The 13,896-nt window shown below is 40.4% G+C and overlaps 1 pseudogene; it reads left to right on the forward strand.

The window, feature by feature from the left end:
* The first annotated feature begins 286 nt into the window (after positions 1–286).
* On the forward strand, positions 287–1,082 carry LOC117721301 (chromobox protein homolog 2 pseudogene; annotated as a pseudogene).
* Positions 1,083–13,896: the final 12,814 nt, after the last annotated feature.

The raw sequence follows: 13,896 nt of genomic DNA on the forward strand, positions 1-13,896 counted from the left end.
GCAAGGATATCCACCAACATCTGGGATATGACCTTGAGAGGACTGCTGAGGGGAATGAATAACATCTTTCAGAAAATATGAAACAATCCCGGACAAGAAATTAAAAAAAAAAAAAAAATCACTACATTTGAAAGAAAGAAAATTTAAAGAAGAGAAAAGACAAGAGAGAATACAAAGATACAAGTAAACAATTGAAAGAATTCCAAAAGAACACAAACAGATGAATCCAATAAAAAGTTAAAATATAAAAATGGAAGCAGAGGCCTGGGCAGTGGCTGGAAGCAGCATGGAGGAGCTGAGAATCCTGGGCTAGCAAATTTCACTTCCTAGTGCATCCTGAGCAAGTGGCTCTGCAAGGGCAAGCTGGAGTACCTGGTCAATTGGCACAGCTGGTCCTCCAAACACAACAGCTGGGAGCCTGAAGAGAATATCTTGGACCAGAGGATGCACCTGGGCTTCCAGAAGAAGGAACATGAGAAGGAATTACAGAACTGAAAGAGAGGCAAGAGGCCTGGGGCTTCAAGTTCAAGGAACCAGATGGACCCTCCAAGTCAAAATCCAGCAGTTCACCCTCTTCCTCCACTTCTCCCTCCAGAAGATGACGCCAAGAGGGGCCCCTGGGGCCTCAGTAAAAAACTCAGATTCTGGTAGCCAAGCTAGAACTGAAGGATCCCATTCAAAAGAAACCAGGACACAAGCCTCTACACCCAGAACAGAAGACAGCTCAGTTCAAAGACCTGTAAGCCTGGCTAAGGATTTAAAGACCACCAGGAAGGATCTGGAGGTGTCATCCTCCAAGCTGCCCCCTCCATTCAGTGCTCCTGGCTGCCCTGAAAGCCCACACCAAAGAGGCCTGTGGTGGCCCCAGTACTATGGTAACCCCAGAGAACTTGGCCAGTCTGATGAAAGACACCAACAAAGAGGAAAAACTGACCTGCAAGACAACAGCTCTGTCTGCTCTTCCTATCATGAGGGACCCAGTTAAATGCATTGCTCCCATCGGTGAGCAGGAGGGCTACACAGTCCAGGCAGAAGGGAGAAGGCCAAAAGCTGCCTGCGTTGCTGAGATGAGCAGAGAATGACAGTTCTGACTCAGACCCTGACTAGTCCTCACTTCCCAGTGCTGGGCAAAACCTGTCTGTAGCTATCCAGACCAGCCAGGACTGGAAACCTACCAGCAGTCTCATCAAGCACATCTTTGTAACAGATGTCACAGCCAACCTCATCACTGTCATCGTGAAGGAGTCTCCCACCAGTGTGGGCTGCTTCAACTTGAGGCATTATTGAGATCATTGCCTAAGTCAGACCTGCCTTCCAGTCTCTGCTTTGGCTTTGATGCCTGACCTGGGGGGCTAGCTCTGCCCTGTCCTGAGACTTAGGACTGGGAAATGGTTTCCTGCTGATTCTACCTCTCTGGATCTCCACTTCAGTCTGTCCCGTCAACACAGAAAAGCCAGGCAGCCACTGACTTAAAAGCTGGCCGCTTGGACAAAGCATCCTTTCTATGCATCACTTCTTGACCTAGTGAAACCCTCCCCTCCCTGCCCAACTATTGTGAGGTAGATCAGGGGAGGGGCCACTGACACAGCTCACTACCTGGCAGTGAGGAGAGGGGTGGGGCTGGCAGGACCTTTCTGGTGAGGGAGGTACTCTATGCTTTGCAAGTAAAACTATAGCTTTATTTTTAAAAGGACAATTAATTGTGAAGTTGGGCTTAGGAACCCTGCGGAACTCTTCAGTCTCTAGCCCTTGTGTGGTGTCTTCTCTAGCTGCGATTGTAGTCCCAAAGGCCAGCCGGGGTTTAGAGTCCCTGCAATGAGGTGTACCTGGGTGCTACTGGACTTGGAAACAGAGAGATTCATGTCCTTATTGCCTCCTTCCTGCAAGCAGGCCCAAGCCCCAGTGAGAAGTGACCCTGTTCCCCTCTGGATCCAAACCCACAACCCTGCTTTAGCCCACTCCTGGGCTTGGGGGAGGAGCAGGCTAGAAACCCAGAGCAGACTGAAGTAGGTGCTTGGAGTCCTGGGTAAGCATTTTTCCCCACTACTTTGAGTTTTATTACTAGGGCCCCATAAGTCACCGTGGTAACTCTAGTGTGGGCATGCAGGTGTTTCATGGGGCCTGTCATCCTGCTGTCTGTCTAGATTGGACATCTCTCTAAACTACTGTGTAAGCATTTTCTGAAGTCGGTCCTGGTGCAGAGCCATGCCTGGTGAGTGGGCCACTCTTGGGTCCCATTTTCCCTGACAATCCTCTCCCACATTTGGGAGCTTGTGTTTCCTTCCTCGCTGAGAAACAATATCCCTATGCCATTTGTGTGGTGGGTAGTTTGGCAGCCCACCTGTCAGGAGGACCTAATTCCTTCCCCATCTTTAGGAGCTAAGTCTAGTTCTGAGCTCTTTTCTAGATGCCTTCTCTCCTGTCTGCCATCCCAAGTAGCTGTCTTGAAACTACTTTGTCAGATTGCTGGCCAATGTCAGCATCTTCTGTCCTGGAATGTCACTGAGGGCCATGACAATCTAATCAGTGAGTCTGTGATGCCAAAAGCGGGAGTGGTGTGAAATTCTTGTTTCTACTTCTGCCATTAGCTGATCAGCCATCGGGTGTGGGTGCTTCACTCCAGTTCCCTTGAAGGAAAGCCAGAGAGTGGGCTGACTTGTCTGGGACCTGCCATACTCTCAAAAAGCACAACCCCCTGCCCCAATAGCTCACTCTGCACACCAAATAAGATGATCTTTGTGTAACCAAACCGACCTCAGTGCTGGGCCTTTTGGGACAGACCCATATCTATGGTTCCTGAGAGATGCCTATGATGTGCGGGGGTGGGGGGAGTGTTACTGGCAGCAGGAACTACCACTGGGAAGAATTCAAGGCCAGGAAGTGGGTAGCAAGGGAGAAAGGGTTTCCTACTGGGTCATCAGCTTCCCTTTCTGACCTCAGCCAGGATCCTTTGCTGTTTCACCCAAGGTTTGCAGCTTTTGTGCCAGGCACTGACTTACAAACACCTCCATGTCTTTTAGGGGGTCCCATGAGATGTTGGAGAAGTGGCCCTGTTTGGGGATCTGGGTTGATTGGCTTTTGTTCCCTGCTCCTGGTCTCCCGATTTAGTGCCTTTTATTTTACCGGTTACATCAGACCCAAAGTTAAAATCTACAAATGCTTTTCTCTCAGCCACTTTGCCTTCTTGTGTGTTTTCCTGGTGCTGTGAACAAGCTGTTAGTATAGGATATTGTTGTAAACATATAGAAAAGCTCAACAACATTAAACTAGAAAACATTTTTTAAATTAGGAAATGAAATGCCCATCCAGACATAACAGCCATTTTATAATGCCAAATAGTCAATATCAGAAAACAGCCTCTTAGTGTTGTATCATATAGTTAAAGTAAAAATTACTATAGAAAAATAAATAAAATCAGACAACAAAAAAGGATTAACAAATCATATATAATGGAAGATCCATCATACTAACATTAAATTTTTCAAATGAAACTGTAAGAGCCAAGCAAGCTGAAAATGATACACTTCAATCTCAGAGAAGCAACAGCTTACAACACAAGATAACTACTTGAACAAAACATACCTGTCATAATTGAAAGATAAGATATTTCCATAATAAAAACAAGCTAAAGTAATTTATGACAACTAAGGCAGCTCTATAAAACATAATGAAAGAAATACATCAGATTGATGAGAAAATAAACACATCCATGTAGTTGTTCTGAAGAATGAATCATGTTAAAAGAGTAGCAGATTTTTAAGAAAATGATTCTTATATTTATTAACTCAAAAAAACCCCACACTCTTCACTTTAATATACAAAGGCAAGATTGGGGTGAAAGGATACAAAATCTTATTCTAACAAATGGAACTAGGAAGTATCTAGATTCCAGTGTCTCATTATTTGATAAGGTAGATTAGAAGGCATAAAAATGTTACTGCATACTGCTAAAAAGAACAGTTAAGTCACAGAACATCACAACATTAAATATATAAACAGAAAACACATTTACTCAACTTATATATCAGATTCAACATAATAACAGTGAATGACTTCTATACTTTAATGCCCATTAATTGACATGTTGTGCTTGGAGAAATAAAGGTAGAAGCATCTGAATTAATTTATATCATAAATCAGAAGGACACAGTAGACATCTACAGAATACTATATTCAAATACTTCACAATGCATGTTCTTCTCAGATGCCCACTATACTTTTTCTAAGTAGGTGACTGTGGAGTCCTAAATAGGACCTCTAAATCACAATCTATCTCAGGGACCATTAAAAAGACTTGCTGGTAATATTGTATAGTCAAGGTTAATAGGGATTCCAGTGAACAATATTTACCAGAAACCACACCTCAACCAGTGTTTCTCAGCTTTCCTAATGTGATCCTTGAAATAGTTCCTCACATTGTGGTGACCCTCTGCACAAAATTAGTTTGGGTGCTATTTCGTAACTGCAATTATGGTACTCTTATGAATCATAATGTAAATACAGGTGTCTTCTGATGGTCTTAGAAGTCTCTTGTAAAGGGGACATTAAGGACATCATGACCTACATGTTGAGAAGCACTGAGGTGAATTCACAGCAGTTATAGTAACTTGCATTAGAATATGTATGTTCAAGCCTATCATGTTTTCTATCCTGGTACTGGGAGGAGCTAACAAAGGTCTTTAGCTGAAGATTGATGGTAGAATGTTACTGGAAAAAGTCAATATTTATTTATTTATTTATTTATTTATTTAATTTCAGAGATATATACACTGGGATGTTGTCCTCATTGTGGTGGATGACTATATATTACAGGCATACTGCTATCACTAATCTATCTCACTGAGTCAAAACAAAATTTTCATAAAGTCAGAGGTGAAAAAAGGTTTGGGAGAAGTTAGACTTGGACAATGCAGCAAGAATCTGATTGAAATACATTGTATTTACATGGGGAGCACTTCTGGAGTTATTTTTGATTGATGTCTTCCTTTTGATTAATCATGAATGTGTCTGCAGACATTTGTAATTGTTTGTAATTACTACTGTGTTATAACCCATCAAGATCCCCCACTTTTAAATACGTCCTTTAGAGATTGTCCCAGCCTAAAGGAAACAGCCTTAGTCAAACATAGACACTGTGTACCATAAACTTGCCATATAAAGATTTGTGGTCATTGTTTATCTTCCGGGAATTAGTCATGTTTGTGTTGCTTGCCTTTAGAAAGCACAGAGGAAACACACTTGCTCACTGGGATGGTATTGACCAGCAGCCGCCCCCCCCCCCCCATATTTGTCTCTTGCATCTTCTTATTGCCTTTCCCATAATCATCCTCCATCACCCAGTCCTTGTTCCATGTTGACTGACTAATTTCCATAGAAATTATTGGCAATGGTGAGTAACTTTCTGGAGTAAAAGGGGAAAATATAGATAAAGAAGTTAGAAAAAGTAGGGAGTTTGGAAGAAGTATGAGTCAAAAAAAGGAAAGAAAGAAAGAAAGAAAGAAAGAAAGAAAGAAAGAAAGAAAGAAAGAAAGAAAGAAAGAGAAAGAAAGCAAGAAAGAAAGAAGAGAAAAAAAGAAAAGAAAAGGGGCAAAAAAGAAAAATGGAAATGCCTAGATGCTTTTTTTTTCAAATGCTTAATATGCTTCAATAAAATGGAGCAACAGCAATTACATCATTTTTTAAGATTATGTAGAAAAGTTTTGTCCTTGGTTTTCTGTGGGGAATAATTACTTTGTTCTATTGGGCTGAGTTGTGGGTCCCGCATGTCTTCTGTCAAGGTGGCTCAGGAGAGATGCAGAAGTGTGGGATTCTTGACTGGTCCCCAGCCAGGACGCTGGGCTTGGAGAAGCTGCTGAGGCACCCCCTGGCAGGGAGAGAACTCAGTTTGAATTTCCATGGGGGGGGGCAGGTGAGCAGGGGTTCTTGAGTTGGGGATCCCTGGGCCAGGAGGTGTCCAGAGACTGACTGATCTCAAGCCCTTGGGCTATCAGATGCCACAGAAAGACCTAGAGTAGGGGCATGAGGGTGCTCAACTGGCCTGCACTCCGAGAGAAGCTAGAGAGGAAGAGAGAGGGAGGCCCTGACCACACCCTGCATGGAAATGCTTGGTTATTATTCTCACGTGGCAGACTTGGCCTGCTAGCCTGGCTAGCTTGCTTGAAGAGGTAGGCTTCCAAAGTGGAACTCCACAACAGGCCCCAGAAGACATGAGGAAGTCCATGGATTTTTTTTTTTTTTTTTTTTTTTTTTTTTAGATCAGAGTGTCATTTATTGGTTGTAGAATGTAGTGTGTTCACCCTTGAATCCAAGCTCATACCAACAATTCTTTTCATTCTAGAGCAGTGGTTCTTCACCTTCCTTTTTTTTATGTATTATTTACATTTCAGATGTCATCCCCTTTCCCCATTTCCCCTCCCTAGAAAACCCCTATCCCATGCCCCCTTTTCCTTTTGCTTTTATACAATTTTTTAAAATGTTAATCAAAGGCTTTATAAGGTTGGTAATGCCCAATCAGAAGTGTAACCCAATACCCAACCTAGATATATAAACTATTTTTGACTGGTAGAGACATGTGAACATCTGCCTCCAGGTCTCTCCCCTCTCTTTCTCTCTCTTTTTCTCTCTCATCACCTAGCTTCTCCTCTCCTTACTCCATCTCTTCCTCTCGGTACTCCTTCCCCCTTAGCTCCTCCTACATATCACCCTTCCTGTTAAAATAAAACTTTTCTCTCAAAATACAATTAGAGCATAATTATGCCAATTTATACCAGTGAGGTACAAGATAGTCCTAATACCCAGTCCATCATTTTGTTGACTAACCAGGACCTCTGTCATCTCTCCTAACTAAAACACTTAGTTTTGAACCTGGCTTTTTTCTTGGCATTAGAATGAATGTCAGCTGAAAACCATCCACTCAGATCTTTTCTCTCAAAGTAAATAGCCAGGATTGGCTATGAGACTATAGGTCAGAAATCCAGAATGACTGAGTTAACTGAAATTATGGGAAGCACTAAACATAGCTTCTAAGACTTAGCCAATTTATAGAGACCGCTGAACACTTGGAAAGCCCCTATACTACCGAAGGTTGAAGCATCAAATCTTCAGCCTTCTGGCCCAGAATCATCTGACAGACCTTAGTAAGTCAGAATTATTAAGGGCTGATTACTCTGTCTAGGCAGATATAATCAGTCGACTATTCTGCAGGTGTGTCCTTTTCTGGACAGTAATTTGTCTGTAGATGGAAAGAGGCAATTCTTGCCTAGTGGCTGTCACCACACAACTGGAGTATCTCCAAGGATGCTCAATTTCTTCTTAGAATCCAAGACAGGAAGCTGTCAGGAGCAGACAGGTCTCTAATCAAAATGAATATTAATATATAAATATTTGTAACGTCAATTCTATGGACTTCTGACGTTTTGAAAACCAACTATTCATGTAAGGTAATCTGGACTGTTGTCTGTTAACTCCTCTCAGCTAATTCTAAATAAAATATGGAAAACACCCTGACAATAAACTCAAAGACATGAATTTGCTATAGTCCCTTAACTCATAGGCTAACTGTCCCAAATCAGTAAAAAAATTTAAAGGAGAACTGGGTCTAAGCCTTGTATTCCTAAATGTGTTATACAGGCACAATGCCCATGAGAGTATCAATATTCATCTCACTTTTATATCAATAAGAAGCTCATACAAATGAATACCTTCAATTTGAAATCAAAGTAAATTTTGTATCATTTAAGAAATTATAGCTTCATCTTGATATTAATTACACAGATTTCTACCAATAGGTTATGGCTATGCAATAAGTACTAGCTAGTCCTCCCTGTTCCAACAAAACCACTACTTTTCCCTTGAAAGACAGACCAATATTAACCACCTTAGTCCCCAAGCCCAGGGAATAGGGGCACTGACTCTTTAACTTCTTCAAGCTGATTAAGGGAGTTGAGATATTAGAAGAGGGGTGGGGGAAGAGCAAGTTGATAAGCCTCTGGTGCTGTGTCTTCACTGCATCCAGATGGAATTCCAGGACATCGAAGGTTTGGGCAGGTCTGCTCAGTATGCTTGATGAGTAGATACACCTAGGCTGTGTATTCTGCAATATACAATTCCCAGAACAAGTTTTAGTATCAAATTTTTTTTCCTAGAAGGCTGACATTATTTTAAAGATGTTGGTTCTAACAACTTTTCATTTTTCCCCTTTTTAAAATTGGTTGTAATATTTACATTTCAATTTTTATCCCCTTATCCCATTCCCCCCACAACCCAGGAACCCCTTATCCCATCCCCCCTCTTTGTGCTTTCTCTTTTTTCTTCCTTTTCCTCTTTTTTCCATTTCTTTTTTTTTAATTGGGTATTATATTTACCTTTCAGATTTTATCCCCTTACCCCACTTCCTCCCACCACCCTGAAGCCTCCTATCCCATCCCCCCTCCTCATGCTTCTATGAGGCAGTGCCGGCACCTACCCCCTCATTACCTCCTCCCCACCCTCACATTCCTACCCCCTCTGTGTTCATTTTTTTATGGGACCAAGAAACTCCTCTCCCACCTATGCCCAAAAAGCCATCCTCCCCTACATATACCACTGGAGTCATGAGTCTCTCCCTATGTGGTTTAGACCCTGGGGGGCTCTGGTTGTTTGGTATTGTTGCTTTCCTCCTAGTGTCACAAACCCTTTCTGCTTCTTCAGTCTACACTCTAACTTCTCCATTGGGAAACCCCTGATCATATCAGTAGTTAACTGTGAGCATCGTCCTCTGAATGTGTTAGTCTTTGGCAGACCTCTAAGGAGACAGCTATATCATGTTCCTGACAGCATGCACTTCCAGCCATCCACATCAATGTCTAGCTTAGGTGACTGTACATGGGATGGATACCCAGGTGGAATGGTCTCCAGATGGCCCATCGTTCAGTTTCTGTCCCATGTTTTCTTTCCATATTTGCTCCCTTGAGCATTTTTGTTACTCGTTCTAAGTAGAACTGAGGCATCCCCTCTTGGTCTTCCTTCTTCATGAGCTTCATGTGGTCTGCGGGTTGAGTCTTCACTATTCCAAGCTTTTGGGCTAACATCTGCTTAACAGTGAGTAAATACCATGTGTGTTCTTTTGTGATTGGGTGGGTTAACTCACTCAGGATGATAATTTCTAGATCCATCCATTTACCTAAACATTTCTTGAATTCATTATTTTTAATAGCTGAGTAATACTCCATTGTGTAGATATACCACATTTTTTGTATCCATTCCTCTCTTGGTTCTTTCCAGCTTCTGGATATTATAAATAAGGCTGCTATGAACATAGTGGAGCATATGTCCTTCTTATATGTTGGAGCATCTTCTGAGTATATGCCCAGGAGTGCTATAGCTGGATCCTCAGGTAATGCTATGTCCAGTTTTCTGAGGAACTACCAAACTGATTTCCAGAGTGGTTGCAGTGGTAGCAGCTTGCAATCCCACCAACAATGGAGGAGTGTTCCTCTTTCTCCACATTCGCGCCAGCATCTACTAGCACCTGAGTTTTTTGATCTTGGCCATTCTGATTGGTGTGAGGTGTTATCTCAGGGTTGTTTTGATTTGCATTTCCCTGATGACTAAGTATGTTGAGTGTTTCTTAAGGTGCTTCTCAGCCATTTGATTTTCCTCTGTTGAGAATTCTTTGTTTAGCTCTGTACCACATTTTTAAATAGGGTTATATGGTTCTCTGGAGTATAATTTCTTGAGTTCTTTGTATATCTTGAATATTAGCCCTCTATCAGATGTAGGATTGGTTAAGATCTTTTCCCAATCTGTTGGTTGCCATTTTATCTTATTGACAATGTATTTTGCCTTAAAGAAGCTTTGCAATTTTATGAGGTCCCATTTGTTGTCAATTCTTGGTCTTATAGCATAAGCTGTAGGGGTTCTGTTCAGGAACTTTTGCCCTGTGTCTAGGTATTCGAGTGTCTTTCCCACCTTCTCTTCTATTAGTTTCAGTGTTTCTGGTTTTAAGTGAAGGTCTTTTATCCACTTGGATTTGAGCTTTGTACAAGGAGATATGAATGGATTGATTTGCATCCTTCTACAAGTTGATCTCCAATTGAACCAGCACCATTTGCTGAAAATGCTGTCCTTTTTCCACTGGATGGTTTTAGCTCCTTTGTCAAAGATCAAGTGACCATAGGTATGTGGGCTCATTTCTGGATCTTCAATTCTATTCCATTGATCTCCCTGCCTGTCTCTGTACCAATACCATGCAGTTTTTATTAATATTGCCCTGTAGTATAGTTTGAGGTCAGGGACGGTGATTCCCCCAGAAGTTCTTTTGTTGTTGAGAATAGTTCTTGCTATCCTGGGTTTTTTGTTGTTCCAAATAAATTGGCAAATTGCTCTTTCTATCTCTATGAAGAATTGATTTGGAATTTTGATGGGGATTGCATTGAATCTTGCTTTTGGCAAGATGGCCATTTTTACTAAATTAATCCTGCCAATCCAAGAGCATGGGAGATCTTTCTATCTTCTCAGATCTTCTATTTCTTTCTTCAGAGACTTGAAGTTCTTGTCATACAGATCTTTCACTTGCTTGGTTAGATTCACTCCAAGCTATTTTATATTATTTGTAACTATTGTGAAGGGTGTCATTTCCCTAATTTCTTTCTCAGCCTGTTTATCTTTTGAGTGTAGGAAGGCTACTGATTTGTTTGAGTTGACTTTATATCCAGCCACATCCATAAAGTTGTTTATCAGGTTTAGGAGTTCTCTGGTGGAAGTTTTAAGGTCACTTACGTATACTATCATATCATCTGCAATTAGTGAATTTTTTTTACTTCTTCCTTTCCTATTTGTATCCCTTTGACTTCCTTTTGTTGTCTAATCGCTCTAGCTAGGATTTCCTGTACTATATTGAATAGATAGGGTGAGAGTGGGCAGCCTTGTCTAGTCCCTGATCTTAGTGGGATTGCTTCAAGTTTCTCTCCATTTTGTTTGATGTTGGCTACTGGCTTGCTGTATATTGCTTTTAATATGTTTAGGTATGGACATTGAATTCCTAATTTTCCCAAGACTTTTAACATGAAGGGATGTTGAATTTTGTCAAATGCTTTCTCAGCATCTGGCGAGATGATCATGTGGTTTTTTTTCTTTGAGTTTATTTATGTAGTGGATTACATTGATAAATTTCCAAATATTGAACCATGCCTGCATTCCTGGGATAAAACCTACATGATCATGATGGATAATTGCTTTGATGTGTTCTTGGACTGTTTGCGATAATTTTATTGAGTATTTTTGCATCAATATTCATAAGAGAGATTGGTCTGTAGTTCTCTTTCTTTGTTGGATCTTTGTGAGACTTAGGTATGAGCGTAATTGTAGCTTTATAGAACGAATTGGGTATTGTTCCTTCTGTTTTTTTCTGTGGAATAGTTTGAAGAGAATTGGTATTAGGTCTTCCTGGAAGGTCTTATAGAATTCTGCACTAAAACCATCTGGCCCAGAACATTTTTTGGTGGGGAGATTTTTAATGACTGCTTCTATTTCTTTAGGGGTTATGCGACTGTTTTGATGGTTTATCTGCTCTTTGTTTAACTTTGGTACCTAGTATCTATCTAGAAAATTGTCCATTTCATGCAGATTTTCCAATTTTGTTGAGTATAGGCCTTTGTAGTAAGATCTGATGATTTTTTAATTTCCTCTGTTTCTGTTGTTATGTCTCCCTTTGCAGTTCTGATTTTATTAATTTGAGTACTGTCTCTGTGCCCTTTGGTTAGTCTAGCTAAAGGTTTGTGTATCTTGTTGATTTTCTCAAAGAACCAGCTCCTGGTTTTGTTGATATTTTGTATAGTTCTCTCTGTTTCAACTTGGTTGATTTCAGCCCTTAATTTGACTATTTCCTGCCTTCTACTCCTCTTGGGTATATTAGTTTCTTTTATTTGTTCTATTGCTTTCAGGTGTGCTGTCAAGTTATTAATGTATGCTCTTTCCATTTTCTTTTTGTGGGCACTTAGAGCTATGATTTTTCCTTTTAGTACTGCTTTCATGGAGTCCCACAAATTTTGATATGATGTGTCCTCATTTTCCTTTAAATCTAAAAAGTCTTTAATTTCTTTCTTTATTTCTTCCTTGACCAAGTTATCATTGAGTAGAGCATTGTTCAGTTCCACGTTTATGTGGGCTTTCCGTTGTTTTTGTCCAAGTCAAAGACGAGTCTTAGTCCATTGTGGTCTGATAGGGTACAAGGGATTATTTCAATACTTTTGTATCTGTTGAGGCCTGTTTTGTGACCAATTATATGGTCTATTTTGGAGAAGGTACCATGAAGTACTGAGAAAAAGGTATATTCTTTTGTTTTAGTGTCCTTCTTTTAATTTTTTTGATTATTTTTAGTTGAAAAACGATTTTATTTGATATTAGAATCACTACTCCAGCTTGTTTCTTGGGGCCATTTGCTTGGAAGATTGTTTTTCAACCTTTTACTCTGAGGTAGTGTCTGTCTTTTTCAAAGAGGTGCATTTCATGTATGCCGCAAAATGTTGGGTCCTGTTTATGTATCCAATCTGTTAGTCTATGTCTTTTTATTGGAGAATTGAGTCCATTGATATTAAGAGATATTAAGGAAAAATGAATATTGTTTTCTGTTATTTTTCTTATTGGCAATGGAGTTATGTTTATATAGCTACCTTCTTTTAGGGATGTTGGAAGATTACTTTCTTGCTTTTTCTAGGTTGTAGTTTCCCTCCTTGTGTTGGAGTGTTCCACCAATTATCCTTTGAAGTGCTGAATTTGTGGCAAGATATTGTGTAAATTTGGATTTGTCATGGAATATTTTGGTTTCTCCATCAATATTGATTGACAGTTTTGCTGGGTATAGTAGTCTCGGCTGGCATTTGTGTTCTCTTAGGGTCTGTATGATATCAGACCAGGATCTTCTGGCTTTTATTGTCTCTGGTGAGAAGTCTGGTGGAATTCTTATAGGTCTGCCTTTATATGTTACTTTGCCTTTTTCCCTTACTGCTTTTAGTATCTTCTCTTTGTTTTGTATATTTGATGTTTTGATTATTATGTGATGGGAGGTATTTCTTTTCTGGTCTAGTCTATTTGGGGTTCTGTAGGCTTCTTGTATATTTAAGGACATCTCTTTCTTTAGGTTTGGGAAGTTTTCCTCTATAATTTTGTTGAAGATGTTTACTGGCCCTTTAAGTTGGGAATCTTCACCTTCATCTATACCTATTATCCTTAGGTTTGGTCTTCTCTTTGTGTCTTGGATTTCCTGGATGTTTTGTGTTAGGAGCTTTTTACATTTCACATTTTCTTTGACCATTGTGTCTATGGTTTTCATGGTATCTTCTGTGCATGAAATTCTCTCTTCTATCTCTTGTATTCTGTTGGTTATGCTTGCATCTATGACTCCTGATCTTTTTCCTAGGTTTTATATCTCCAGGGTAGTCTCCCTTTGAGATTTCTTTATTGTTTCTACCTCAGTTTTTAGATCCTGGATGGTTTTGTGTAATTCCTTCACCTATTTGGTTCTGTTTTCTTGCATTTCTTTAAGGGCTTCTACCTGTTTACCTACGCTTTCCTCAAATTCTTTGAGAGTGTTGCTTATGTCCTTTTTAAAGTCCTCCATCATCATCATGAGAAGGGATTTTAATTCTGAGTCCTGCTTTTTTGGTGTGATGTGGTGTTCAGGACTTGTTATGGTTTGGGAACTGGGTTCTGGTCATGCCAAGTAACTTTGGTTTCTGTTGTTTACGTTCCTGCACTTGCCTTTCGCCATTTGTTTAGCTCTAGTACTGCCCTCTCTCACTGGTTCTGACTGGGGACTGTCTTTCCAGTTATCTTGCTTGTGTCAGAACTCCTCAGGGTCCAGATGTCTCTGTGATCCTGTGATCCTGAGCTCCAGCAGCTCTGAGTTCAGTGGTTCCT

This window comes from Arvicanthis niloticus, chromosome 16 (assembly GCF_011762505.2).
Source record: "Arvicanthis niloticus isolate mArvNil1 chromosome 16, mArvNil1.pat.X, whole genome shotgun sequence".
Taxonomy (NCBI): Eukaryota; Metazoa; Chordata; class Mammalia; order Rodentia; family Muridae; genus Arvicanthis; species Arvicanthis niloticus.